This window comes from Triticum aestivum, chromosome 7A, assembly GCF_018294505.1.
Source record: "Triticum aestivum cultivar Chinese Spring chromosome 7A, IWGSC CS RefSeq v2.1, whole genome shotgun sequence".
Classification (NCBI taxonomy): Eukaryota; Viridiplantae; Streptophyta; class Magnoliopsida; order Poales; family Poaceae; genus Triticum; species Triticum aestivum.
Window position 1 is genome coordinate 295,458,635 of NC_057812.1, and position 27,778 is coordinate 295,486,412.

The window sequence follows — 27,778 nt, forward strand, 5'->3', positions numbered from 1 at the left end:
GGTTTTATGTCAACGAGCCGCGGAGCTCCAAGTGGGAGGCTACACCTGCGTTCACCCGGCCCTCCAGTTCAGCTTGCTTCATGGGTCAATAAGGGATTGGACTGGGGATTAATGAAGTGCAGACTGTGCAAAGTCGCATCTGAAGCCTTATTGAGAAGGGCATTGATCTTGTGAACGTCGTTCAAATAATGCCAGTCCGCCAGATCCTGCCCTGTCAACGGCGCCCTCTTCGTATGTGGGAGTTTAACCCAGAAGGGCGGTGGACCCTACAACACTTCTTCGGCGCTACGCATGAAGGAATGTGGAAATTATATTTCGGGGAACGAGAGCAATGGCCGGACACCACCGAAGATGTTGGCCTTGATTGCAATCATCTGGACACTTCGATAAGTATTCGACATCCAAGCACCTTCCATTCAGGTATCTCTTAACAAGATATTGAACAATCCGTCCCTGTACAGGACTAGATAAAGAAAGCGGTGCTGATTTGGTGTCCGGCGCCTCTTCCCGAAGGCCCTGCGACCGACCAGCTAACGAGGATGCTAGTTCCGACACCGTACCAGGTGGCCGCATTCGGGGAAACCGAAACCCTTTTACCCAAGGGCAAAAGTGCAGAGGGAGCCTTCCAAGGCAAGAAGAGGGCCGCCTCCGAGGGTCAGGAGGGGAAGCCTTCCAAGAAGGGAAAACGCCGTCATCGAGCGGCTTGGGCCGGGCGAACGATGACGAGGACGAACCTCACGGCAAAACGTAAGCGTGGCTGGGGTACCTCATTCTTTTCCTATTAGTGAAGTAATCATCCGATATATGTTCATCCACACAGGTTAACGACTGGTGCTTCTGAATCGGTCTCCTCCTCGGGAGATCTTCTTCCGGAGATGATGGAGAGTGATACGCCTTCTCCGGCCCCATCGGCCGATAGGGGGGATGATACCGAGGTATCGTCCCGAAGGGCTCCTCCCGAACACCAAGTGGTACAAGAAACAGAGAAGGCGTTACCCGAAGGCGGCACCTCTATCACTCGAGGTTCCGGGATCAAGACTGGAGTCCCCGAACCGTCCAGTTTATAGCCGGATACGATTCTGGAGGTAAGTAGGTAGGATCCTTCACGGGAAGGCCGTACTTCGGTGGAGGTTTCCGAAGACCCAAGGGTGCCAGAGCCGCTGACGGACTTGCTACGATGAGCATCCCTTTCGGAAGAGCATCGTACTTTGATGGCTACGGTGGTTAAAAGGATTCTATCCGCGAAGAGTAGATTGAACGAGGCTTTTACGAGCCTTCTATGAGGTTTTGAGGTTTGTGATGTAGTTTTGTCAATTAAATTTTATTGACAGAATGCACCAGTTGTATATGCAGTAGCGCCTGAGACTCGGATTGTCTTTCGAAGGAAGCGATCGGAGGATCAAAGAGATATGCTCAGGTATTAACCTTGGTTTAATTTGAAATATAGGTTGCCCCTCCTATGGCTGCCCGGAATATGGAAGTGGCCGAACTCCAGCAAAAACTGGATATTGCGGAGGATGACATTGCATTGATCAACAGGCATCTTGACGAATCACAAGGTATGTATTTTGAGCATCCTTTACACCTGTGTGCTTGACGCAGGAAAGAGCTTTATATGAAATGCGCATGAAATGCAGATGGTGCTGCTGCCATTGAGACTCTTCGGGCGGAGCTAGTCCGGGCCAAGGAGCGGGTCCGGCTTAGTGATGCTGCTGCTAAAGAGGCATCGCTAAACTGAAAGCCGAACAAGCTGCGCGATGCCAGGGCAAGGAGAAGGTATCCGTGATGACACTCGCTTTGGAGAATGCTACTGGCCGCTGCGAAGTCCTTGAAAAGGAGAATGAAGCCTTAACGGCTGAACTAGACAAGGCCCGACAGGAGGCAAGAGAAGCGCGATCTAAGTCCAGAGCACTCCGTGAGGAGGTTCGGCAAGCGAAAGAGATAGTGGCTGGAAGGCCTTTTCTGCTGCAGACTAAGTTCGGCGACTCGGACTATGCTCAGCTGAACCAAGTGTGGAGTTCTCCGGACGAGTATTTGGACTTGCCGAAGAGTTCTTCCGACGCAGCACGGTATTACCAAGCGCGAGCTAGATATGCAATGGAGAAACTTTTTTGGTCACAGTTCGGTGTGTCTAAGCGCCCGTTGCTGCTTAATGAGCAGATGTCCCAATGGCCCGAACTTCATAGGGTATCTGGCGCTGCCATGAAGGATGTTATAATCCGGTTGTGGCCAACCGAGCCTGCACCGAGTAGTTATTTCGGTTTGGTGCACAAGCTTGTCGATGTGGTGCCGCAAATCGATGCTGCGAAGCGATCGGCGTGCATTGAAGGTGCACGGATGGCCCTTGCCCGAGTCAAGACATTTTGGGGAAAGATGAAGGCCGTCGACATGGTGCTGTGAATCGATGCTGCGAAGCGATCGGCTTGCATTGAAGGTGCACGGATGGCCCTTGACCGAGTCAAGACATTTTGGGGAAAGATGAAGGCTGTTGACGTTTCTACGAAGGGTCCGCCCGGGGGCAGGGACCGTTCAGAACCGGAGAGTTACTTTGAAGACGTCCTGGAGGCCGCTCGCTTGATAGAGGGTCAATGTTCGAAAAACATAATGTTCGAGTGAGGTGTATGATGATTGTAAAATACAACTTTATAGTTAATCTATTTGTGTTTTGCTCGAAAGCTTGAATTCCTCCTGTGTGGTTGTTTGGATATAATCTGAAAGTTTTCCAGTCGTCGGCTTCAACCCCCTAGGAAGTACGGGGGTGTTCGGAAAAGTATTTAATCACTCTTTATCCAACGTCTTGGTCCATGAAGGAGGTGTTAATGCGGCGAACGAGGCAATCGGACTATAAGGCATTAACACTTTCACTTAACCATAGGAGTTTTATGGTGGGGCTACGACATAGCCCCTGGTGTGTATGTGATAACCCACAAGTATAGGGGATCGCAACAACTTTCGAGGGTAGAGTATTCAACCCAAATTTATTGATTCGACACAAGGGGAGCCAAAGAATATTCTCAAGTATTAGCAGCTGAGTTGTCAATTCAACCACACCTGGAAACTTAGTATCTGCAACAAAGTGTTTAGTAGCAAAGTAATATGATAGTGGTGGTAGCAGCAACAAAAGTAAAGACAACAAAAGCAATGTTTTTGGTATTTTGTAGTGATTGTAACAGTAGCAGCGGGAAAGTAAATAAGCGTAAACCAGTATATGGAAAACTCGTAGGCACCGTATTAGTGATGGATAATTATGCCGGATGCGGTTCATCATGTAACAGTCATAACATAGGGTGACACAGAACTAGCTCCAATTCGTCAATGTAATGTAGGCATGTATTCCGTATATAGTCATACGTGCTTATGGAAAAGAACTTGCATGACATCTTTTGTTCTACCCTCCCGTGGCAGTGGGGTCCTATTGGAAACTAAGGGATATTAAGGCCTCCTTTCAATAGAGAACCGGAACAAAGCATTAGTACATAGTGAATACATGAACTCCTCAAACTATGGTCATCACCGGGAGTGGTCCCGATTATTGCTACTTCGGGGTTGCCGGATCATAACACATAGTAGGTGACTATAGACTTGCAAGATAGGATCAAGAACTCACATATATTCATGAAAACATAATAGGTTCAGATCTGTAATCATGGCACTCGGGCCCTAGTGACAAGCATTAAGCATAGCAAAGTCATAACAACATCAATCTCAAAACATAATGGATACTAGGGATCAAACCCTAACAAAACTAACTCGATTACATGATAAATCTCATCCAACCCATCACCATCCAGCAAGCCTACGATGGAATTACTCACGCACAGCGGTGAGCATCATGAAATTGGTGATGGAGGATGGTTGATGATGACGACGGCGACGAATCCCCCTCTCCGGAGCCCCGAACGGACTCCAGATCAGCCCTCCCGAGAGGTTTTAGGGCTTGGCAGCGGCTCCGTATCGTAAAACGCAATGATTTCTTCTCTCTGATTTTTTTCTCTCCGAAAGCAAATATATAGAGTTGGAGTTGGCATCGGAGGGCATCCAGGGGGCCCACGAGGTAGGGAGCGCGCCCTAGGGGGGGCGTCCCCCACCCTCGTGAGAAGGGTGTGGGCCCCCTGGTCTTCATCTTTGGCGAGGATTTATTATTATTTTTTCTAAGATGTTCCGTGGAGTTTCAGGTCATTATGAGAATATTTGTTTTCTGCACATAAAACAACACCATGGCAATTCTACTAAAAACAGTGTCAGTCCGGGTTAGTTCCATTCAAATCATACAAGTTAGAGTCCAAAACAAGGGCAAAGGTGTTTGGAAAATTATATACGACGGAGACGTATCAACTCCCCCAAGCTTAAACCCTTACTTGTCCTCAAGCAATTCAGTTGAAAAACTGAAAGAAAGAAAAACTTTTACAAACTCTGTTTGCTCTTGTTGTTGTAACTATGTGAAGCCAGCATTCAAGTTTTCAGCATAGATCATAACTAACCACATTTGCAATAATCCTCAGATCTCACAATTACTCATATCAATAGCATAATCAACTAGCAAGTCATAATAATAAATCTCGGATGACAACACTTTCTCAAAACAATCATAATATGATATAACAAGATGGTATCTCGCTAGCCCTTTTTGAGACCGCAAAACATAAATGCAGAGCACCTTTAAAGATCAAGGACTGACTAGACATTGTAATTCATGGTAAAAGAGATCCAATCATAGTCATACCCAATATAAATTAATAGTGATGAATGCAAGTGACAGTTGTGCTCTCCAGCTAGTGCTTTTTAATAAGAGGGTGATGACTCAACATAAAAGTAAATGGATAGGCCCTTCGTAGAGGGAAGCAGGAATTTGTAGAGGTGCCAGAGCTCAGTTTTTAAGTAGAGATAAATTGTATTTTGAGCGGTATACTTTCATTGTCAATGTAACAACTAAGAGATGGCAATATCTTCCATGCTAAACACACTATAGGCGGTTCCCAAATAGAATGGTAAATTTTATACTCCCCCTCCGCCAACAAGCATCAATCCATGGCTTGCTCGAAACAATGAGTGCCTCCAACATACATCAGGTCCCGAGGGGAGTTTTGTTTGCAATTAATTTTGATTTAGTTTGCATAAAGCATGGGACTGGGCATCCCGGTGACCAGCCATTTTCTCGTGAGTGAGGAGCGGAGTCCACTCCTCTTGAGAATAACCCGCCTAACACGGAAGATAAGGACAGCCTTGGTTGATACATGAGCTATTCGAGCATACAAAACATAATGTTTATTTGAAGGTTTAGAGTTTGGCACATACAAATTTACTTGAAACGGCAGGTAGATACCGCATATAGGAAGGTATAGTGTACTCATCTGGAATAACTTTGGGGTTTAAGGGATTGGATGCACAAGCAGTATTCCCACTTAGTACAAGTGAAGGCTAGCAAAAGACTGGGAAGCGACCAACTAGAGAGCGACAACAGCCATGTACATGCATTAAAATTAATAAACATTGGATGCAAGCATGAGTAGGATATAATCCACCATGAACATAAATATCGTGAAGGCTATGTTGATTTTGTTTCAACTACATGCGTGAACATGTCCCAAGTCAAGTCACTTAAATCATTCAAAGGAGGATACCACCCCATCATACCACATCATAATCATCTCAATAGCATGTTGGCACACAAGGTAAACCATTATAACTCATAGCTAATCAAGCATGGCACAAGCAACTACGATCTCTAATTGTCATTGCAAACATATTTATTCATAATAAGCTGAATCAAGAACGAGGGACTCATCATATTTACAAAAACAAAAGAGGTCGAGTTCATACCAGCTTTTCTCATCTCAGTCAGTCCATCATATATCATCATAATTGCCTTTCACTTGCACGACCGGACGGTGTGAATAATAATAAGAGTGTACGTGCATTGGACTAAGCTGGAATCTGCAAGCATTCAATAAACAGGAGAAGACAAGGCAATATGGGCTCTTGGTTAAATTAACAATGATGCATATAAGAGCCACTTCAACAATTTAATTATGGTCTTCTCCTACTGAATCCCAAAGAAAAGAAAAGAATTAAAACTATTTACACGGGAAAGCTCCCAACAAGCAAAAGAAGAACGGGAAATATATTTGAGTTTTCTTTTTAATTATTACTACTATAGCAGAAAAATAAACTACTACTACTTTTTTGGTTTTTCTTAAGGTTTAACAAACACACAAGAAGAAAGCAGGAAAAAGAAAATAACTAGCATGTATATTACAGTGAAGAAGTATGAGCACCGACATCTAGTAATGAGTGTGTGTGAACATAAATGTAATGTCGGTGAGAAATACGTACTCCCCCAAGCTTAGGCTTTTAGCCTAAGTTGGTCTATGTCCACGGCTGGCCTGGCGGATATCCATAATAATAGTTGTTGGGGTCGTACTGTGACGAAGAATAGTTGGGATCATACTGTGATGAAGAAGAAGACTCTGACTGCCACTGGCTGACAGTCATCTCTGGATCCCAAGAATAAACAGATTGTCGTGGAGGCTCATCTTGTGGTTCCTGTTCCGGGGATGGTGCAGGGTTCTTGTAAGCTTGGACGGTAGCCCACCTAATGAGGTAGGGTCCTACAAAATTAAACAAAGAAGGAGCAGGCAACGTAATAGTTTCAGGATAATGTTTATCAAAGTATAACTTATATTTGAGCTCTCCATTCCTGTCCTTAACAAGAAAATCATGTGCCACCATACTTTTATGATCTAGATAAACACGGGGCATCACCTTTTCTTCCTTCTCAGCATGCCTAATAGGTATGTTAAAATGTGCAGCTAGGCGTGTAGAATAGATGCCTCCAAAGATGGGACCCTTAGTACGGTTCATACTTAACCGTCTAGCAATAATACCTCCCATACTAAAAGTGCTATCACTGTATAAACCATGGTGCAGAATAATTATATCAGGGATACTAAGGTTTCCACAGTTTCCGCGTCCAATTAAACAACGACTAGCAAATAATGCAAGGTAACGTAAAACAGGAAAATGTATGCTAGTGAATCGTGCATCGGAAACCTTCCTAGTTTCTCCTACAGTGATAGTATGAATGAACCCAGCCACATCATCATGATGTGGTTCTTCTGTCTTGCCCTCAAAAGGGACTAAACAAATCCGACAGAAATCATAAAGTGACATCTCTTTATGCTCGTCATATAAATGAAACTCCACCGTAGGTGGTGAGTTCCTAGAATGAAAATGAAAGTTTTGCACAAAAGTATTTGTGAGTAAGAGATACTGATCGCATTGGTCGTGGAGGAAAGCGGTAAGACCTGCATTGTGAGCTAATTCATGAAAATCTTCATAGATACCGGCTGCTCTCAAGAAATCATCAGAAGGCCATTCACACGCCCGAATCTCCGCGGTGCGCGGCAAATTATACTTAGGCTTCGGTGCCTTTTCCTTCGAGCTTTGGCTCGATGAGCCCCTCAAAAATCTCCTCATTATTTTTCTGAAATAATCTGAAATTTTTAGTACTCCCTCCTTCCATCTATATAGGGCCTAATGCATTTTTTAAGACCGCCTTTGACTATTGACAAGATTAATAGTACATGACATGCACAATGTAAAAATTATATCATTGAAAGGTCCTTTCACACACGAATTTAATGGTGTGCTTTGTGTAAGTTGCATGCCATATATTATTGCTCTAGTATTTGGTCAAAGTTAGCCTCGAAAAACGCATTAGGCCCTATATAGATGGAAGGAGGGAGTAACTTCAAACAAAAATGAACCAACTTCAATAATATTGATAGCAACTACTCCTACAAGTGCCTAGAGCCTAAATCAAGCATTAGAACTACTTGGAACCATATAAATTTGACATTCAAGCTCAAGAACGTGGTCACCTATGCAGCACAAATTTGCAAAGAATAAAGCACTAGAACAAAAACTAATTGGACCAATGGAGGAGTCACATAGCAAGGAACAATCTCCCCAAGCAGTTTTGCGAGAGGTGCTTTGAGCAAGGAGATCGAAAATCACAACAAAAGTGGCTGGAACTCGTGCTTGAGTTGGTTTTTCGGGTTTGTGTGAGACAGAGGAAGAAGATGAGTGCTGGGATAAGTGGAGGAGGGCCTTCGTGGGCCCACAAGGCAGGTGGGTGCGCCGCGCCCCCCACCCTCGTGAGAAGGGTGTGGGCCCCCTGGTCTTCATCTTTGGCGAGGATTTTTTATTATTTTTTCTAAGATGTTCCGTGGAGTTTCAGGTCATTCCGAGAATATTTGTTTTCTGCACATAAAACAACATCATGGCAATTCTGTTGAAAACAGCGCCAGTCCGGGTAAGTTCCATTCAAATCATACAAGATAGAGTCCAAAACAAGGGCAAAAGTGTTTGGAAAAGTAGATACGACGAAGATGTATCAGTATGCGGCGTGTGGTGCCTTGCATACCTGATCTAAAAAAGATCATTCGTGTTACACGGAGAATCACTAAGGATCCCAACAAGTCGTCAAGTGGTTGACCAGCTCTCGCCGCATCATGACAGTCAGTTTTCGGCTTTCTCTACTGAGGTGCTCATCCGGTCTAGGCCAGGGCACAATCGTAGTAGTTCTCCCTTTACTACCCTAGCCGAGGCAGAACGTAGGGTAGCAAACACAGGATTCGGGCAACCCAACTATTGACCCAAGACAATGATTCAGAGCTAATGCATATAAGGCCAAACTTGCGACGCCGAAGTACGCTATAGAGTTGTTCGGACTTTTACTGGCAGCTCATTCGTTCCCATGCCGAGCCCCTGGCGGGGTATGCTGAGGTGTATCTGCAGAGCAGCCGTTAAGGCCGTGCTTAAAAGAGTATGGAAGATCAGTTCGGATGAGACTTATTGAGAACGGAGCGATGTGCCAATGATAAATTTGTATATAATAATAATAATAATAAAGAAAAGACCGCGGACCCGGCTATTTGATATGCACGGGGTCGGGATCAGAGGAAAGAGGGCATAGTACAGGCTCGAAATAAAGAGCGCGGTCCACAAAAAGTTATTTTTGGACCTCCAGTAGCACGTCTGCATCTCCCGTCCTTGGGGAGGGGAATCCTTAATGGAAGTAGCCCCTTAGGTGAGCGTATGGATCCGGACTCCGATAGAGTCCGTTGTAGATGCTGTTCGGCTGGTCACCTGTTATTTAGGGATGATACATAAAAAATAAAGTAAGCAGATAGAAAATGTTATGGGAATGCTTGCAGGGTGTCCGTATTATGCTTCCGCCGATGCCCATGGTATCTTGAGTGCGTAGTGATGTGCGCGTGGTGCAAACTTTGCCAGTACAGTATGTGGGTGGCGGAAGACGGACTGCTATTCGCGTCCCCGGAGTAGTCGAATGTCGGACGGAATCTGTTTCTGGCCCCTAGCGTTCTGCTGGTGAGCCAATCCGTCGTCTTTATCGCCTGGTGGCCTCCTCCCCTTGTGATCAGCGTTAAGCTTGCCTGCCTACTTGAAAACCTAACAATTTCGGTTGGTATGATTAGCTGGCATATCAGGTTGACCGTGAATCTGACAAGGTCGGTCCAATATCCTGTCGAGGGTGGATGGTCCATCCTGGTTTGCCTTTAGTGGCTTCTTCCGTTTGCCTTTAGTGTCGTGTATATTACTACGACTGTTGTGTTCAGTTTGTCGTGGCTCGCCGTTGCCATCTCGGATTTTGGAGGTGCCCGGGCTGCTGGCGTCGTTGCTTTTACGAGCCAACCAGTTGTCTTCTCCTGCACAGAAGCGGGTCATTAGAGTGGTAAGGGCTGCCATGGATTTGGGTCCTTCCTGGCCAAGGTGACATGCTAGCCATTCGTCCCGGACGCTGTGTCTGAAGCCCGTAAGGGCTTCTGCATCCGGACAGTCGACAATTTGGTTCTTTTTTACTAAGAACCTGGTCCAGAGCTCCCTGGCTGACTCACCGGGCTCCTGACAATGTGACTTAAGTTATCAACGTATAATGTCCGGACATATGTTCCCCGGAAATTGCCTCGAAAGGCGTCTTCCAAATCTTCCCAGTTGCCAATGGAATTTTCTGGCAAACTGTTTAGTTAGTACCGAGCTGGCCTTTAAGCTTGAGAGGTAGGTATTTAATGGCGTGGAGGTCGTCTCCACGGGCCATGTGAATATGAAGGAGGTAATCCTCGATCCATACCGTGGGATCTGTTGTTCCATCGTATGATTCGATGTTGATGGGTTTAAACCCATCTAGGAATTCGTGCTCCATTACTTCGGTAGTGAAGTAGAGAGGGTGTGCGGCTCCTCTATGTTGGGCCACACTATGAAGCACCTCCAGCGGGTTCCGTTTATGGTGTACAGCCCGGGCATGGTCGTCTTTATAGCGTCCGAATAGGCGACCATCATCGTCGGTCGGGATATATCTTCGTGATCTGTACGTCAATCATGTACGTCCTGCTCTACCCTCAGTGTATTGGTTGATATCGCGGGTATTCCTCCGAGCTGTTTTGTTTTGACGGCTAGATGGGTTGGTATGGTGCTCTGCTTGGTGTAAGTGCATCTAGTGCCACCCCTAGTTGGTTTTGGAGCATTGACGACAAACCTGGTTGAGGGACTAATGTGGTTGTGAGAATTGCAGGATAACACAGGTAGAAGTCCCTCATTGATTCAGTTTTCCTACCGGAGATGACCCCTAAAAATGTATGAAGACATTGAAGTCAAAGGTGGTATGTGAAGACATTCACATTGAAGACTATGACAAGAGAAGACATCACGTGAAGACTATGGAGCGCGAAGACTTAGTTGTTTCGTCGTTCTTTTTCTTCTTTGTTGAGTCATAGGGACCACCGTACTATTAAGTGGGGTCCAAGTGAACCAGTCAGAATGACTGAAGTGATGCTTAACCAAAATCCTATGTCTTCGAGCGAAGACAATGAGAGCAAATCTTATCCAGAGCTGGATAAGTCAGCTTTGCTTGTAGCTCAAGTAAAGTTGCCGTGTGTGTTTGAAATCTGACCGTTGGAACATGTGTCAATTCCTTAGTGACCGAGGGTCATTTCGGACAAATCAGACCGGGTTGCCTAGTGGCTATAAATAGCCCACCCCTACACCATAAATTGGTTGGCTGCTCAGAGTTAGTGCACGGCTTTTGTCGTTTGAGAGCAACCCACCTCGAAGCCTTTGAGAGAGAAATACTTGCGAGGACAAAGCCCTAAACACCCAGAGCCAAAGAGTGTTAGGCATCACTTAAGTCTTCTTGTCTGTGTGATCTGAAGACTTACTACACTTGAGGATTGTGAATCCTCCAGCCGGTTAGGTGTCACGTTCTGAGCATCCAAGAGTCATTGTGGATAGCCGGTGAACGAAGTCTGTGAAGGTTTGGAAGTCTACCTTGAAGACTTACCAGAGTAATTGGGTGAGGACTGAGTGTCCTTAGCCCAAGGGGAATAAGGTGAAGATGCGGTCTTCTGAGTTGAATCTCAGCCTCCCTAACCAGATGTACGGTTGTCACAGCAACTGGAACTGGTCCAACAAATCATTGTCTTCAACCAGCCACTGGTTCTATCCTTTCCATCTCTTTATTTACTGTTAGTCCTTGTGAAGTCATTGCCTGTTTGCATTATCTTTTGTCTTCACTGAGTGACTGCTTGTTCTGATTGGCTTCATACTATCTTCCATCCTGATCTATACTGCCTAGATGCTATTAGTCTTTGTGCCTTCATTTCATTGAATACTTGACTATGGCTTGCTTAGTGTATTGTACCTTCCGTTGCATGGTAATAGGTTTATTTCTATCGTTTGTCTTTGAAACTTCCATGTTTTGAATACTTTCATAAAAATCACCTATTCACCCCCCCTCTAGTTGATCACTAGCACTTTCAATTGGTATCAGAGCAAGGTACTCCCTTGTTCTGTGTGATTCGGTTTAACCACCTAGAGTTTTAGCTATGTCAACTGTAGGGATAATCAAAGTGTCCGCTACGTGCCCTGTCTTCGATGGAACTAAATATCCCTACTGGAAGAATAAGATGCGCTTGCATCTTGAAGCCATTGATGTCGACCTCTGGTATGTCGTCAAGAATGGCGTCCCCAAGGCTGGTGAAGGTGTCACTGTTGCTGATGTCAAGAAGTTCGTTCAACTGGACTCCGCTACCAAGAACATCATCTGTGGTCATCTGACCAAAGGGCAGTATGGCCGTGTGAGTGCTCTGGAAACATCTAAGCTAGTCTGGGACTAGCTCTCCAAGGTCAACGAAGGCGTCTCAACCCAGAGAGATCAAAGAATCAGTGTCCTTCGCAACCTCTTCAACCGCTTCAAAAGAAACGACAATGAGAATGTTCAGCTCACGTTTGATCGACTCACTGACATCACAAATGAGCTTCAAGCTCTCGGCGCTACTGAGATCACCAAGCACGAAATCTTCAAGACACTCCTGAGATCACTTGACAGCTCGTTTGAAACCCTAGCCCTGATGATTCAAGAACGCCCTGACTTCAAGACACTCGATCCGTCTGACATACTTGAAAGGCTCAACACACATGAGTTTCAGCTTTCTGAGAAAAGAGACATCTACGGTCCCAACTATGGGTGAACTCATGCTTTGAAGGCAAAAGTTGTTTCCTCATCTGAAGAAGAATCTGACTGCAGTTCTGATGATCCTGAAGACATTGGAAAGGAGCTTGCTATGCTTGTGAAGAAGTTCCAGAAATTCACCAAGAAGAAAGGCTTCAGAAAGTCCTCACGATCCAGCTCAAGGAATGATGAAGCTTCTGCTCATGACTATAAGAAGAGAACATGCCACAAGTGCAAGAAACCTGGTCATTACATCTCTGAGTGTCCGCAGTGGGACAATGAGAACAAGAAGAAGAAAAGGATCAAGGAATATGATTCTGATGACAAGAAGAAGAAGAAATACTCAAAGTCTTCTTCCAAGTCTTCCTCAAAGTCTTCATCACAAAAGAAGAGCTCATCTGGTAAGGCTCGTGCGTCTGCTGGCAAGGAAATGGATTCAGAGGAGGAGTCCGCTTCTAAGGAGGCGGAGATGGAGTCTGAGGAGGAGTCCGATTCTGGCGTTGCAAGTCTGGCTACAACCTACGTTGCGAAGTCCATCTTCAACACTGAAGACAATGACTTCATCACCGACGCCGATGCTAATGACAAGGACAACTTTGCTCCCACCTACTGCTTCATGGCACGTGGTGCCAAGGTAAACTCACGCACTACTCACTATCAAACATCCAGTGAAGATGACTCTGATTATGGTTCCAAACCCAGCTACAAAACACTTGCTAAAATTGCAACTGAACAACAGAAAGCTATGTAACATATTCAAAAACTGTTAGACAAAAGCGATGACTTGTTAGACGCTGAAATGACTCGATCTCAGTCCTTAATTGAAGACATAAAAAATCTTCATGTTAAGTATGAGGAACTTGAAAGTCGTCATGAAACGCTCTCAACAACTCATGAAAAGCTTTCCTATGATTATCTTCAAAGGAAGCAAGATCTTGAGAAATTGAGAGCGGCTCATGAAGATCTTCAAAGGAAAACGAGTCACTTCGCGCCAAACAGATCAGTTCCGCTCAGGAAGGATTTGAACCACCATGTCTTAAATGCATTGAGCGTGACAACACTACTTCTGTTGCTGGATGTTCTACTTCTGCTACTATTGCAATATCTTCAACTATTGATGTGGTAACTAACCCCTCTGCCGAGGATACCATTGCTATTGCTGATGAAAATGCTAGGTTGAAGACATTGCTTGAAATAGGGATGTACAAAAGTCTCAAAGGGTATCAGACACTATGTGATGTCCTCAAAAGGCAGATCCTGAACCGAAACCCTAGGAAAGAGGGTGTTGGGTTTGAAAGGAAAATGAATGCTGATGGCTCTTACTGGAAACCTGAGCAGTACCCCAAAACCACATGGGTTGCTGCAAAGGAACCTTTAGTGGATCCATCCACCCTATCTGGCTTCACTTGTACTAATCCCATTGTCATTGATGAATCCTTTGATGCAAATTATAAACCGTTTAAGAATCAGAATGGTGAAGTGTTTGCCAGATATATTGGTACTAACTGCAGGAATGGGCCACCTATTAAGAAAGTCTGGGTACCGAAAAAGTGTTTGGAGAATCTTCCTGTGAATGTCGTCATGACACCACAAGTGAAGAAGAAAAACCCCAGACCACAGGCTTCATATGGTCCAAAGGCTTCATATAGACAGAGGACTCACCTGCGTCGCACTAACGCAAATGTTTTGCATGGAAACCATACTCAGGCCTATGAATATGAGCGCATTTCAGCAAACCGCCATGTTCATAAGACCAAGAACTACTCTGCTTATTCTTATGAGTACTATTGTCCACCTGCAAGACTATTTGCTAGGGCTCCAAAGCCAAAGTTCTCAGATGCTGCACTTAGACTCATTGCTTCGAAGCCACCCTTGAAGATGTGGGTGGCTAAGAAAGCTTAACTCTTTTTTGCAGGGAAGGGTCTCCAGCCGAAAATCAAATGCATCTGAAGCTATTGCTGGGGACCTTAAACATCTTGTAGGGCGCAAGATCAAATGCCCAAATGGTCTTATTATGTATTTTGTTCCTGAGTCGCTTGCTACTTGCCCTATCAGTCCTAACCTCGATCTAAGCTTTCATAATCCACTTGCTCGTCAAATGTTTATGCTTCACAATTCTCTTCGTGAAGCCTATCCCCCTAACTGCACTGTAGGGTATGACACCAGCTGCTTCAGAATGGATTATTGACAGTGGATGTACTAATCACATGACTGGCAAGCGAAGTCTTCTCATGGACTCAACCTTACGTCCATCTGACAAGAGTCACATCACATTTGCTGATACTGGTAAAAGCAAGGTATTGGGTCTAGGTAGAGTTGCAATCTCAAGGGATCAGCACATGGATAAAGTGATGCTTGTTGAATCCCTTGGTTTCAACTTAATGTCTGTCTCAATGCTTTGCGATTTGAATATGATTGTGATGTTTGGAAAATATCGTTGCCTTGTTCTAATGGAATCTGACAAGTCTCTAGTCTTTGAAGGGTATTGGAAAGATGATTTGTACATGGTAGATTTCTCAGCAGGACCACAACTCATCGTATGTCTTCTTGCAAAAGCTTCAGAATGCTGGCTCTGGCATCGGAGGCTAGGGCATGCTGGCATGAGGAACTTGCATACTCTTGCAAAGAAGAAGCACATCATAGGCATCGAGGGCGTCAAGTTCAAGAATGATCACTTATGCGGTGCCTGCGAAGCAGGAAAGATGACGAGGGCCAAGCATCTCTCGAAGACAATCATGACAACGACCCAACCCTTCGAACTGCTACACATGGACCTCTTTGGTCCCACTCACTACTCAACTCTTACTACTACTGCTTGTCTCTATGGCTTCGTCATTGTTGATGATTATTCAAGATATACATGGGTGCATATAATCCTCTACAAGACTGAAGTGCAGGATGTCTTCAGACGCTTCACCAATCGAGCCATGAACAACTATGGCATCAAGATCAAGCACATCATAAGTGACAATGGCACTGAATTCAAGAACACCGGCCTCGACACTTATCTTGATACTTTGGGCATCACTCATGAGTTCTCATCTCCGTGCACGACGCAGCAGAATGGCATCGTGGAACGCAAGAACAAAACACTCATTGAGATGGCCCGGACGATGCTCAATGAATACAAGACTCCAAGAAAGTTCTGGCCTGAAGCCATTGATACTGCATGCCATGTCATCAACCGTGTTTATCTTCACAAGCTTCTGAACAAAACATCCTATGAACTCCTCACTGGTAAGAAGCCAAATGTCAGTTACTTCAGAGTATTTGGTGCCAGGTGCTGGATCAAGGATCTACATCACACTTCAAAATTTGCACCAAAAGCACATGAAGGTTTTACGCTTGGTTACGGAAAGGATTCGCACTCCTACAGAGTCTTCAACCTCTTTCACTATAAAGTGGTTGAAACTGTGGATGTGCAGTTCGATGAGACTAACGGCTCGCAAAGAGAGCACCTGCCAAATGTGCTAGATGAAGTTCCATCTAGTGAATCCATCAAGCTTATGGGAACAGGAGAAATCATACCGTCTGAAGCATAGCCCGAAGAGGAACTCATCATCTCTGCACCTGATCAACCTAAAGACAATACTCAGCCTGAAGAAAATCCTTCTAACGATGACAATGATCAGCAAGAGCAAAATCTTCGTCCTGTTCATCCTCGTGTTGCAAATGAAGTACAGATTGAGAAAATAATTGATAGCATCAATGCACCTGGTCCACTCACTCGTTCAAGGGCAACACAACTAGCAAATTTCTGTGGGCACTTCGCATTCATCTCAATATCTGAACCCAAGAAAGTTGATGAAGCCTTCATGGAACCTGAATGGATTCAAGCTATGCAAGAAGAGCTTCAACAGTTTGAGCTGAATAATGTATGGGAACTGGTCAAGCGTCCTGATCCTCGTAAGCACAATATCATAGGCACTAAATGGATATATCGCAACAAGCAAGATGAGCATGGTCAAGTTGTCAGAAACAAGGCTCGTCTCGTTGCTCAAGGATACACTCAAGTTGAAGGAATTGACTTCGATGAAACATTTGCTCCTGTGGCTAGGCTTGAAGCCATACACATACTGCTAGCCTATGCAAATCATCATAACATCCTTTTGTATCAAATGGATGTGAAGAGTGCTTTTCTCAATGGCAAGATTGAAGAAGAAGTGTATGTTGCACAACTGCCTGGCTTTGAAGATCCAAAACATCCTGACATGGTCTACAAGCTCAACAAGGCACTGTATGGCCTCAAACAAGCCCCTCGTGCTTGGTATGACACACTCAAGGACTTCCTCAAGAGCAAAGGCTTCAAACCTGGTTCCCTGGATCCCACGCTCTTCACGAAGACATATGATGTTGAACTGTTTGTGTGCCAAATATATGTGGATGACATTATCTTTGGCTGCACTAATCAGAAATACAGTGATGAGTTTGGATACATGATACAAGAGCAATATCAGATGTCCATGATGGGTGAGCTGAAGTTCTTCCTTGGTCTTCAAATACGACAGCAATGCAACGACATCTTCATATCTCAAGAGAAATACCTCAAGGATTGCCTGAAGAAGTTTGGAATGCAAGACTGCAAAGGTTACACGACGCCAATGCCTACCAAGAGTCATCTAGATTCTGACGCCAATGGTAAAGAGTTCGATCAAAAGGTATACCGCTCCATGATTGGTTCCTTGCTTTACTTCTGTGCATCTAGGCCAGATATCATGCTTAGTGTTTGCTTGTGTGCCCGATTCCAAGCGGCACCAAAGGAATCGCATCACTTAGCTGTGAAGCGAATTCTTCGATATTTGGCTCACCCCAACACTAGGATTATGGTTGTCGGTGGTTTGGTGCGACATATGCCAACGAATGGCTTATCATGGTGGGGGCGAGTAGAACATTGCCGGTGCCTGGAAACCGGATGAGGCGAAGGCATGCACGCCGGCGAATCTTACCCAGCTTTAGGGCTCTCCGAGGAGATAATACCCCTATTGCTGCTCTGCGGGGTCTCCGCATGATCACTATGGCAAAGTGTTTACACGGTTGCTCCTTGAGCTGTTTCTTGGAGGTAGGAGAGGGCAAGGCTAGCTCTCTCCCTTCTATATGATCTGGTCTAGAGCTAATGGGTTCCAACCCTTTGCATGGGTGCCCTGGGGGGTTTATATAGGCCTACCTCCCAGGGGTACAATGGTAATCCGACTGGACGCGGGCCCAGCCGTCAGCGCCTCTGGCCTTCGTCTTCTCTGCCGACCGCTGGGGCCCGCCGGCTGGCGGGCCCCGCTGACTGGCCTGGTACGGAGCCGACAGGCCGCGTCCGCCGCGGGCGGGTCTTGCCGGCTGCTGATTACTGTAGCCGTGCTTCTGATGACGCGGGCTTGATCATGAGGTCGTGGCAACAGCTCCGCCGCCTGGCGGGCGATCACTATTGCCACTCCCCATCACATCTTGATTAATGGCGCGTGGGCCCTGGGGAGGGCTCGGCCGACTCCCAGGGGCCTATTCCCGATGGGTTTGATTGGTGGTCCTCTTGCCATCTTCTGGGGTCTCACTGACTGGTGGGACCCGCTGCCTCTAGGCCGTACAGACAAGCCGTCATGGGTGCAGGATTTGGCCCTGCGATGCTGATGTCAGGGCCGGCATGGCAACAGTGCCACGCCGCACGGAGATCTTTCGAGGTACGGTGTACTGTGGCCATGCCTGCCCTTGGTAAGGGGCAGGGGCGGGCTTCATCGTTGCCACTCCCCTGCCCCATCCCACTTGATGAGGCCGTGGGGGGTGTTGGAGTCGCAGGCCGACTCCCCAAAGCCGGCCTCTCTGGAAGTCTCCAGTCGGGAGTCAGCTTTCCCTAAAGTCGTCCCTGGGACTCGGCCGTGAGTGGTCAGTTGGCCATCCTGCCGTTGGCTTCTTGAAGGCGGCTCTTCGTCCTGGGGTCTTGAGGGGCGCATCCTGCCCCGATGTCTTGAAAGGTTCTGGGGCTTGGGTTGGCCTACCCGTGGCACATTACTCCGACAGTAGTCCCCGAAGCTGATGAGGCACCGCGGACGATTGGCCGAGAAGCCTCAGCAGTTTCTCCTTCCGGGTGCTCAACACATGGTCTGGGATGGACTTCTGCTAGGCCGACTAGAAGGAGTCGGACTCGCTCAACTCGGACTCACTCAATTCTGACTTGCACAATATTTTGAACGTCGCGGCGGGATCCAAGTAGCGTGCTAGCTAAGCCTCCAGGCTGCTGCCCGTTCTAGGCCTGTCATGCGATGACACGTGGATGGGCCATCCTACCAGCCTACGTGCGCGACAGGACAGGCCCATAGGCGGGGCCCGCCACTACCGCGCCTCGACGCCCGACCGGATCCGCTGCGGCCCCGGCAGACGGTTGGGATTCCCATGGAGTTACTACGCGCAGTAACTTTATCATGGAATGTGTGGGTCGTGGGGCTGTGGGCGCAGTAAATCCCCACAAACGCCACCTCGGCTTTGCAGCCCACGAGGTTATAAGTAGGGGAAAGAGGGGGGCACGCGCGCCCCTCCTTCCCACCACTCCTCGCTCTCTTCCTTCTCACTGCTCCTCGCTCTCCTCCTTCTTCTTCTTCTTCGCTCCGCCGTGCGCCCAAGTTCCGGCGAACGCCGCGGCGATCAGCTCGCGATGAGTTCTTCCTCCACCGCGGCGCCTCCCCCGGTGCGCTCCGGCACTTGGGACGGTTCCGAAGTCCACGACGACCACATCGAGTTCCTCCGCAGGACTCGTTGGCTCCCAGGCGAGGATCACGTGCGGGTGCGCCTTGCGCCGAAGGGTGAGATTTCCCCCGCGCCGTAGGAGGGCGAGCAGGTCATCTTCCGCTCGCACTGCTTGCGTGGGTTGGGGCTGCCGGCGAGCAGTTTCTTCCGATCCTTCCTAGAGTTCTACGGCCTCCAGCCGCACCACCTCACCCCCAACACAGTGCTGCTGCTGTCCGCCTTCGTGTCCTTGTGCGAAGGCTTCCTCGGAGTCCTCCCCACCCTCGAGCTCTGGGGGGAGTTCTTCTTCTCCAAGCTCGGCACCTAGGCCGTGGGCGTGCCGGCTCAGTGCGGCGCTTTCATCGCCGTGCGAAGGTCGGGGGCCGACAATCCCTTCCCCTCCATCTCGCTAATAAAGTCGGTGAAGATGTGGCAGAGATCCTACTTTTACATCAGGAGCATCTCCGCAAGGGGGGACTGGGTCAACCTGCCGGCTTTTGAAGCCGGCCCACCGGCTGGGCGACTGCCCAACTGGTCGTACCGGGCCAAGTCGCTGACGCCTGCGGGAGCCGGCGCAATCGCGCGACTCCGAGTGCTGACGCAGTCGGAGGGTTTGACTGGTCCAGACCTGCTGGCCGCCTTCGTGACGCACCGAGTTCTCCCACTCCAAGGCCGCCCCACATGATATGCCAGATGAGCGGGCACCGCGACCCGAGTCGGATGTGCACCAAGGACATGCCTCACGAAGAGGTGGCCTTCATGGTGAACTACCTCCCGGACAGCAAGCTCCTGGAGGATTGGCGGTTCGGCAAGGAGCCGTACTCCTGCGCCAACCCCCCGCCCGTGGTGCGTTGCCTTTCCTTTCTTTCTTTGGATTATCTTCTCTCTCGCCGAGTTTGTTTTGACCAGTCGGCTTTGGTCAGAATCCCCTCCTCCACCCGCCAGCCAGCACCTCGGGGCCGGCCCGCGAGTTCCTCGCCGACCGGGCGGAGAGCGATGTCGACGACCCCGATCTGGGGGCGGCGGCTCTGGAGGACGACGCCGAGGGAGGAGGAGGAACATCAGGCGAGTTCAGGCCTTCGGCCACTTGTCACACCCTAGCTAGTCATGCATTAGAGTGTTGCATCATGTTTACTCTTTCATCAGAAACTTGAAATGGGGATGACAGAACCCCCAGTCCCCTCTGAAACCAACTAGGGTTACTAAAATAATTTTTCAATGAACCTGAAATGCCCTTCTAAAATGCCCATCATTTTTGTCTTGGTTCAGAACCTCTGCCAAAAGTGGTGCACATTTTCCTAGGCCATCCTAGGGTTTTTGAATTAAATCATAAATATTTGAATTTGGGCATTTAAAATAATATAAAATATTTAAATGCTCAAATATCTCCAAACTAAAATGTTTCATGTTGGAAATAATCCAACTATGGGCCAGGAATAGTTTGGTGATTTTTGAAGTTGCCTAGGTATTTTATTAAATTCAACAAAGTTGCAGATATATATTAAATAAATCAGAAAACAGAAAAAAAGGGGAAAACTTACCTGGCGCCACCGCAGGCCCACCAGCCAGCCCACCTGGCCGGCCCAGCCCGGCCACCGCTCCAGCGAGCTGCTTGGCTTGCCAGGCAGGCAGCCAAGGTGCTCGGCGGCGGCACCGCAGCTCGCCACGCAGCTGCACGCCGCCCGGCCTCCCCCTCTCGCCGCCCTGATGGCCTGGACGAGCTCCACGTCGCGCCCCGACCCTCCTGGACACCTCCATTCGCCCCCAGTTCCTCTCCCTCGCGCTCCCACGCCATGGCCGACGCCACCGTCGCCGCACCACCGCCGTAGCCGTGCTCCCCGTCGTCTCCACGCCGCGCCACCCTGTCCAGAAGCTCCGCCGTCCTCTACTCCTTCGAGCTAGCCGAGCCCCGAGCGCTCGCGTGCCTCGAAGCCGCCGCACCAACCTCGCCCGAACCGCCATCGCCGGAGATCCCCTTCGCCGTCGCCGCCGCAGCAGCTCGTCCCCGACCACGCCGTCCTTTCCATCAAGACCGCAGTGAGCTGGGCTAACTTCCCCTTCCTCTCTTTCTCTCTCTCGAGCACCACAGCGAGCGCACCAAGCTCACCCGCACGCGCCGTCGCGGACCTCGTCGCCGACGTTCTTCCGGCCACACTCCGGCCACAAGATGGTGTCCATCTTACTCACCGAGTCCCACAGCACCTAGCTAGCCACTCCACGAGCCTCACCGACCCCCCTAGCGCCAAGTTCATCCTCGACCGAACCCCGGTGGCCGCCAAAGTCGTCGCCGACTTTGACTTTGACCACGGGTGGGCCCTGGTTGACTCCCCTGAGTCAATGACAGGTGGGGCCCAGCCCTGCTAATTATACAGGATTAGTTTTAATCAAATCTTAATTAAAATAATCACCCTGACATGCGGGACCCACTGTCAGGTTTGACCCAGACCTGTTCCGTTGACCTGCTGGCGTCACACTGACGTCAGGCTGACGCAGTAATTAATTTCTGGATTTAATTTAAATCAGGAAATTCCAGAATATTATTTAAACTTCAAAAATTCATAACTTTTATTCTGTAACTCCAAATTGGACAAATTATATATGAAAAATGATCAGAAAAATCCAATCTATCCATCTGTACTATTTTCATGCATGATCAAACAAGTTAAATTGATGTTTTAAGCAAAACAAGGAAAAGCACTTTAAAAGGCCATGTTTGAGTTTGAAATTTGAATCTTTGATTCAAATTTGTTCAAACCCTTCTGGTTTTAGTTGCATTAGCCCAACACACTCATATTGCTATGTTTCATGCATGCATCATATTGTTGCACATTGTTTGGTGATGGTTGTGTATCGGTGTCCTTTGCGACAGGTTCTGCCTCCGAGGAGTACCGTGATTACCCTAACGAAGAACCGTATCAGTGCATCGAACCATCAGGCAAGCAACCAACCATTTGATCATATCGATACAATCCCATGTTCTCGCTCCTGCTCTCTTTTACTGCATTAAGACAACGTGATTCAAACTGCTGTGTGCTACGGTAGTTGAACCCATTTCCTCTGCATGACCTGTCATTGCCACAGTAACTAGATGAAACCCACTAGCATGTGTAGGAGTTGATTGAGCCCTATGTATGTGTTGTTCCTACCTTGCTATGCCTGCTATGCTTAGAGTCGTGTCAGGTCTGGTCCATCTGGGTGATGGGCTAGAGTGAAATGATTATGTCGGTAATGAGAGTGGTGTGGTGAACACGATTTGGTAAAGGTATCGATGAGAGGCCATGTAGGAGTACATGGTGGGTTGTTTCATTGAAGCCGACCTTAAGCACTGAGATCTGTATGTGTGATTTAAGAATCAGCTACTACCATGCATTGGGCCCGAAACCAATGGACCCTCTCGGCTTCTTATTCACCCTAGTTCTCCGTCCAGGAGTTGCAAGTAGTTTGTAGTGTTTGTAGCCTACTGGAGGCCGTGGACAGCGCTGACCGTAGGGGTGGGCTGTGATGCGGTAGGTACGTGGCACGGTGTACCGAATACCCGTTAGGTATCTCGGGAACCCTGTTCACATCGTTCGGGGCCGTATGGGAAACCTCGGCCGGACTCCCTGCGGATGGAACCTGAATAGGAGATAAACCTGGACTGGAGGCTTAGGTGATTAGGCAGGTCGTGGCCGACACCCACGTTGGGCTTCCGCTTGAAGGTTGCCGAGTACATGTCGTGTAAGCGACGGTAAGTGGTGAGAGCGTGTATGAAGAAGTACACCCCTGCAGGGTTAACATGATCTATTCGAATAGCCGCGTCCGCGGTAAAGGACTACTTGGTTGCCTATACAGTTCATAGACAAGTAAATGGAAACTACTAAAAGCCTCAAGATAAGTGTGAGTGCCGAGGATGGCTCTTCTGTAGGAAGACGGAGGTGGATCCTCGGTAGTGTATTGAAGTGGTGAGTAGTGGACTCGTGTGCGCAAAACCATTTCAAGTTGGAGTATCGTAGGTTAGCCTAGCCAAGAGTCAAAGCTGGCTTGCTGCAATAACTCCACCAACCCTTCTTGATACTATGCATGTATGTAGGATCTGATGTAAGTCTTGCTGAGTACCTTTGTACTCATGTTGCTATAATCTACATTTTTACAGAAGACGCTGCAACCCCTTCTGATGGGTTCTATGTAGACGTTGACATCAACGAGTAGGCTAAAGACCCAGGTGGTGACCCTGAGCTTGTGAAGGACCACATAGTATAGCTAGGCTTTCCAAGCCTCTTTTATTTTACTAGTTGTCTGTACTCAGACAAGTTACTTCCGCTGCTGGTTTGTATGACTGTATGACTTGTATGTGGGGTCGTGAGACCCGTACCTTTGTGTATGTTATGTATGGCTCCCTGAGCCTTAAATAAAGTACTTGTGTCATAGAGTCATGTTGTGATGCTTCGTTGTATTTGCACATATCGAGCATATTGTGTGTATGATTGAAATGCTTGGTATGTGTGGGATCTGACTATCTAGTTGTTTATCTTTAGTAGCCTCTCTTACCGGGAAATGTCTCCTAGTGTTACCGCTGAGCCATGGTAGCTTGCTACTGCTCTGGAACACTTAGGCTGGCCGGCATGTGTCCTTCTTCGTTCCTGTGTCTGTCCCTCCGGGGAAATGTCACGCTTTGAGTACCGGAGTCCTGTTAGCCCGCTACAGCCCGGTTTACCGGAGTCCTGCTAGCCCAGTGCTACAGCCCGGACCCACTTGCTGATGACCGACACGTTCGAAGCTGGGTCATGGATGCATGTCCCTGTAAGTCTGTGCCACTTTGGGTTTACGACTAGTCATGTCAGCCCGGGCTCTTTATCATATGGATGCTAGCGACACTATCATATACGTGAGCCAAAAGGCGCAAACGGTCCCGGGAAAAGGTAAGACGACACCCGTGGGAATACCGTGCGTGAGGCCGCAAAGTGATATGAGGTGTTACCAGCTAGATCGATGTGACATCGAGTCGGGGTCCTGACACCACTTTCGCCGACTGGCCTGGCAACGACGCCGAGGTGGAAGTCGCCCCCCGCCATCGGCCAGGAGCCAGCCAGCCTGGCGCGGGCTCTTCTGCCGCGCCGGGTGCTCCAGGTGGCGGGAAGAAGCGCAGGGCCATGCCGACCTTGTTCGGCAGTCGGCCGAAGAAACCCAAGGGTTCGGCTGCGGCGACCCGGCGGGACGAGGCGGCCGCGAAGGCCATCCGCTTCTGTAAGGAAGTGAAGAAGCCGCCATTGGTCCCCGCGTGAGTATTCTGTCTCAATGCTTTATTCTTTCTTTGTGGCTCTGTCTGAGTCTTTACTTGCTCCCCTTGCTTCAGGGCTCCCCTCACTCTTGAGAGGGTCACCGCCGCCTCCGTCATGGGGTCAGCGGAGATGTCCACCACCACTCGGCGGATTGACCCTGCTGCCGACCTCCGGGAGGCGACAGAGCGGAATGCGCAGGAGAAGTGCAACGAAGAAGAGGTCGTTCGCCCAGAGAAGGCGGAGGCCTCCGCCAAGAAAAAACTGGCGGAGGCCGAAGCCGCCGCCGCGATGAAACGGCAGGCTGAGGAAGCCGCACGCTGCCAATCGGCGGTGTTTGTCACCCCATTGAACTCTGCGCCGCAGCCTCCGGAGTTCACGGGGCAGACTGGAGAAGCCGGCGAGGAGAACCCCGTCGTGGAGAGGGAAGGCGGCGACCCCTCTACGCCGAACGTGATTGCTCCGCCGCCGCCTCCGCCACCTTCTGCGAGTGCGCAAGGTGAGCAGCCAGCGGATCCTCCGGTGCCGCCGACCGAAGACGAGGCCGTGGCGAGGCTGCTCCTCCAAGTCGGCTCGCCAACGTGCCGCCATCTGGAGAAGGCGACTTCGGTACCCCGCCCCCTGGAAGCCGACACCGCCAGCTCAGCGATCCCAGACGCCGAAGCGACAAGCGCCACGCCCATTGGGTGGGTGCGAGGAGGCGGCTTAGGGCCGCTGAACCAGGCGCTCCTGGACGTCCAGGCGAAGCTTCGCGCTGAGGGCGACGCTCTCCAGAGTTGCACCAAGGCATTCCTGGCATCGCGGGCAGCCGTCCGGGTATGTTTTTTCCTTTGGTCTTTGCTCTCTTGTTCCTCTCTGTGGGGGCGCGCCAGCGCACCCACTGGGTGTAGTCCCCGAGTTTCGGGTTGACTGCTGAGCAGGCGGCCCGGAACTCCAATTGATGAACTCTGGGTATTAACTTTTTGTCTGAAACGTTTGTCGCAGGACTACCACAACCTCCGCGTCACTGCCTTCAACTGTAACGTTGAAGAGCTGGGCAAGCGGACCGCCAATTTGTCGGAGAGCCGGAGTAAGTCCTTTTCCTTCTTTGCGGGGGCGCGCTAGCGCACCCGCGGGCTATAGTCCCCGAGATTCGGGCCGACTGCTGAGCAGTCGGGCCGGATCTCCCCGGCGAACTTCTTTACCTGATGACTTAACGTCTTCTTTCTTCCTTCTTTTCAGGAGCCAACGCTGCTCTTCAACAGCAGCTGAGTGACGCCAACTCCGCTTTGCGCGCCAAAGAGGAGGAGTGCAGCAAGCTCGCCACGGAGTGCAATCTGCTGGCCATTCAATTGGCAGAGCAGAAGGAGCTGCTTGTGAAGACGCAGAGGGAGGCAAAGCAGATGGAAACCGCCCTCCTGGCCGAGTTCGCGAGCGAGCGCTCCTCCTGGTCTGACAAGGAGGCAATGCCGGCCTTCGGCTTCCATGAGATTGAAGACATCGTTGATGGTGAGTTTCTTTACTTTCTTTCTTTGAGCTGCCGATTTAAGTCGTGCCGACTCCTGGTTTTTGACTTGCTTGTTTGTTTCTTCCTGTCTTTGCAGACTTCTTTCCTGGGCACTCGCAGGCCGCCATCCAAGCCATCGAGGCTGACCGAGAAGGTCGGAGGGCGGAGGGCGCAGAGATTGCCGCCGACGCCCCCCGAACTCTTGACGAGCACATCCTGAGCATCGAGGCTCGCCTTCGGCCGGCTCACCGGATGCTGCGCCGGCTTCAGCATGTTGGTGCCCAGGCGATTGCCGCCCTGTGGCCAGACATGCAGGCTCCGCGCACCCCTAGCCTGACGGTCGCGGCTGGTCATCTTGAGGCCTGGAAGGGCTCTTCGGCCTGAGCTGGAGTGCGCCGGGCCTTGGAGTTTGTCAAGGCATGGTATCCGGGGCTGGATCTAGACCGGCTGGCCACACTTCGGTCGGAGGCCCAGCCGGAGCTGGCAGCTGCGGAAGACGCCCTCGTCAAGCGTGCTACGGCGATCGCCGAGTACACCGACACCAGCATCTTCATCCCCGAGCGGTCTGAAGACGGCGAGGAGGTACCGCCGGAGTGGTTTGGGATGAACCGAGACTACGGCAAGGACTCGGCGGAGGTGATTGGCTCCAGCGTCGAGGAAGAGGGCGAGGCGGAGGATGGAGGCGAGGCGGAGGCACCAGAAGACGGAGCAGACGGCCAGCCTCAGCTCGACCGCGCCTCCAGTAACGTGCCGCATGCGACCGAGTCAACTGCCGCCGGAGGCGATCAAGCCGAGACTACCCAGTCGGCCGTCCCGACGCCTGACGCTGGCGCCTCCTCCGACCCTCCGAATCCGTCTGCTGCTTCCTAAGCTGCCGCTTTATCTTTATTTTATCTGCTTCAGTAGTCTTTGAAGAACTTGTTAATTGGCACAATTCCACCCGCGGGGTGTATTTTGAACTTTTGCTCGAAGATTCGGCCAAGGGCCTATGTTATGTAAATATATTTATCCGAGTTCTATCTTTTCTTGCTCATTGCTCTTTTGGCTTTTTTCCTTTGCCGCTTTCTCTTAGTTGCCTGCCTTGCCAATCGGACAGCCGCTCTGCGGACTGTCGCTGGATCAAATGCTTGGATACTTTGGGAAGGCAAGTACTTAGCCGTTTTAAGAGTTTTTGAGCAAGTTGAATAGAAGGTGGCAATCCGACTATTCGAGAGTCGGTTTGCAAAAAAGGCTGGAAGCCGTCTTGAGCCATGTTTTATGCTTTGAGTCCTTAACCATTTTTCATGCGAACGCCCATTCTACTTTACCTCTGCCCACCGTACAGTCGCTCTGCGAGCTGCGGCTTTGCATCAACTATAAAATCTTTGGAGGAGATTTGCATTCCATGGCCGCTCTGTCTCCTTGCCGGAGTCGTCCCTCTTGCGTGCTCGGGGCTTCTGAGCGTCAATCAGGTAGTAGGAATTGTTTCCCAGTACTTTGCTGATAATGAAAGGGCCTTCCCAAGGCGCCGACAGCTTGTGCTGGCTGGCTGTTCGCTGGATCAGCCAGAGCACAAGGTCGCCTTCTTGGAAAGATCTTGGCCTGACCTTCCTGTTGTGGTATCGGCGCAGGCTCTGCTGGTAGATGCTGGACCGGCTGAATGCCAACAGCCGGCCCTCTTCCAGCAGATCGACACCATCTTGTCGTGCTTCTTCTGCTTGCTCCTCGGTATACATGGTGACTCGTGGGGAGTCGAACTCTATGTCCGCTGGGATGACAGCTTCGGCACCGTAAACGAGGAAGAAAGGTGTGAAGCCGGTTGAC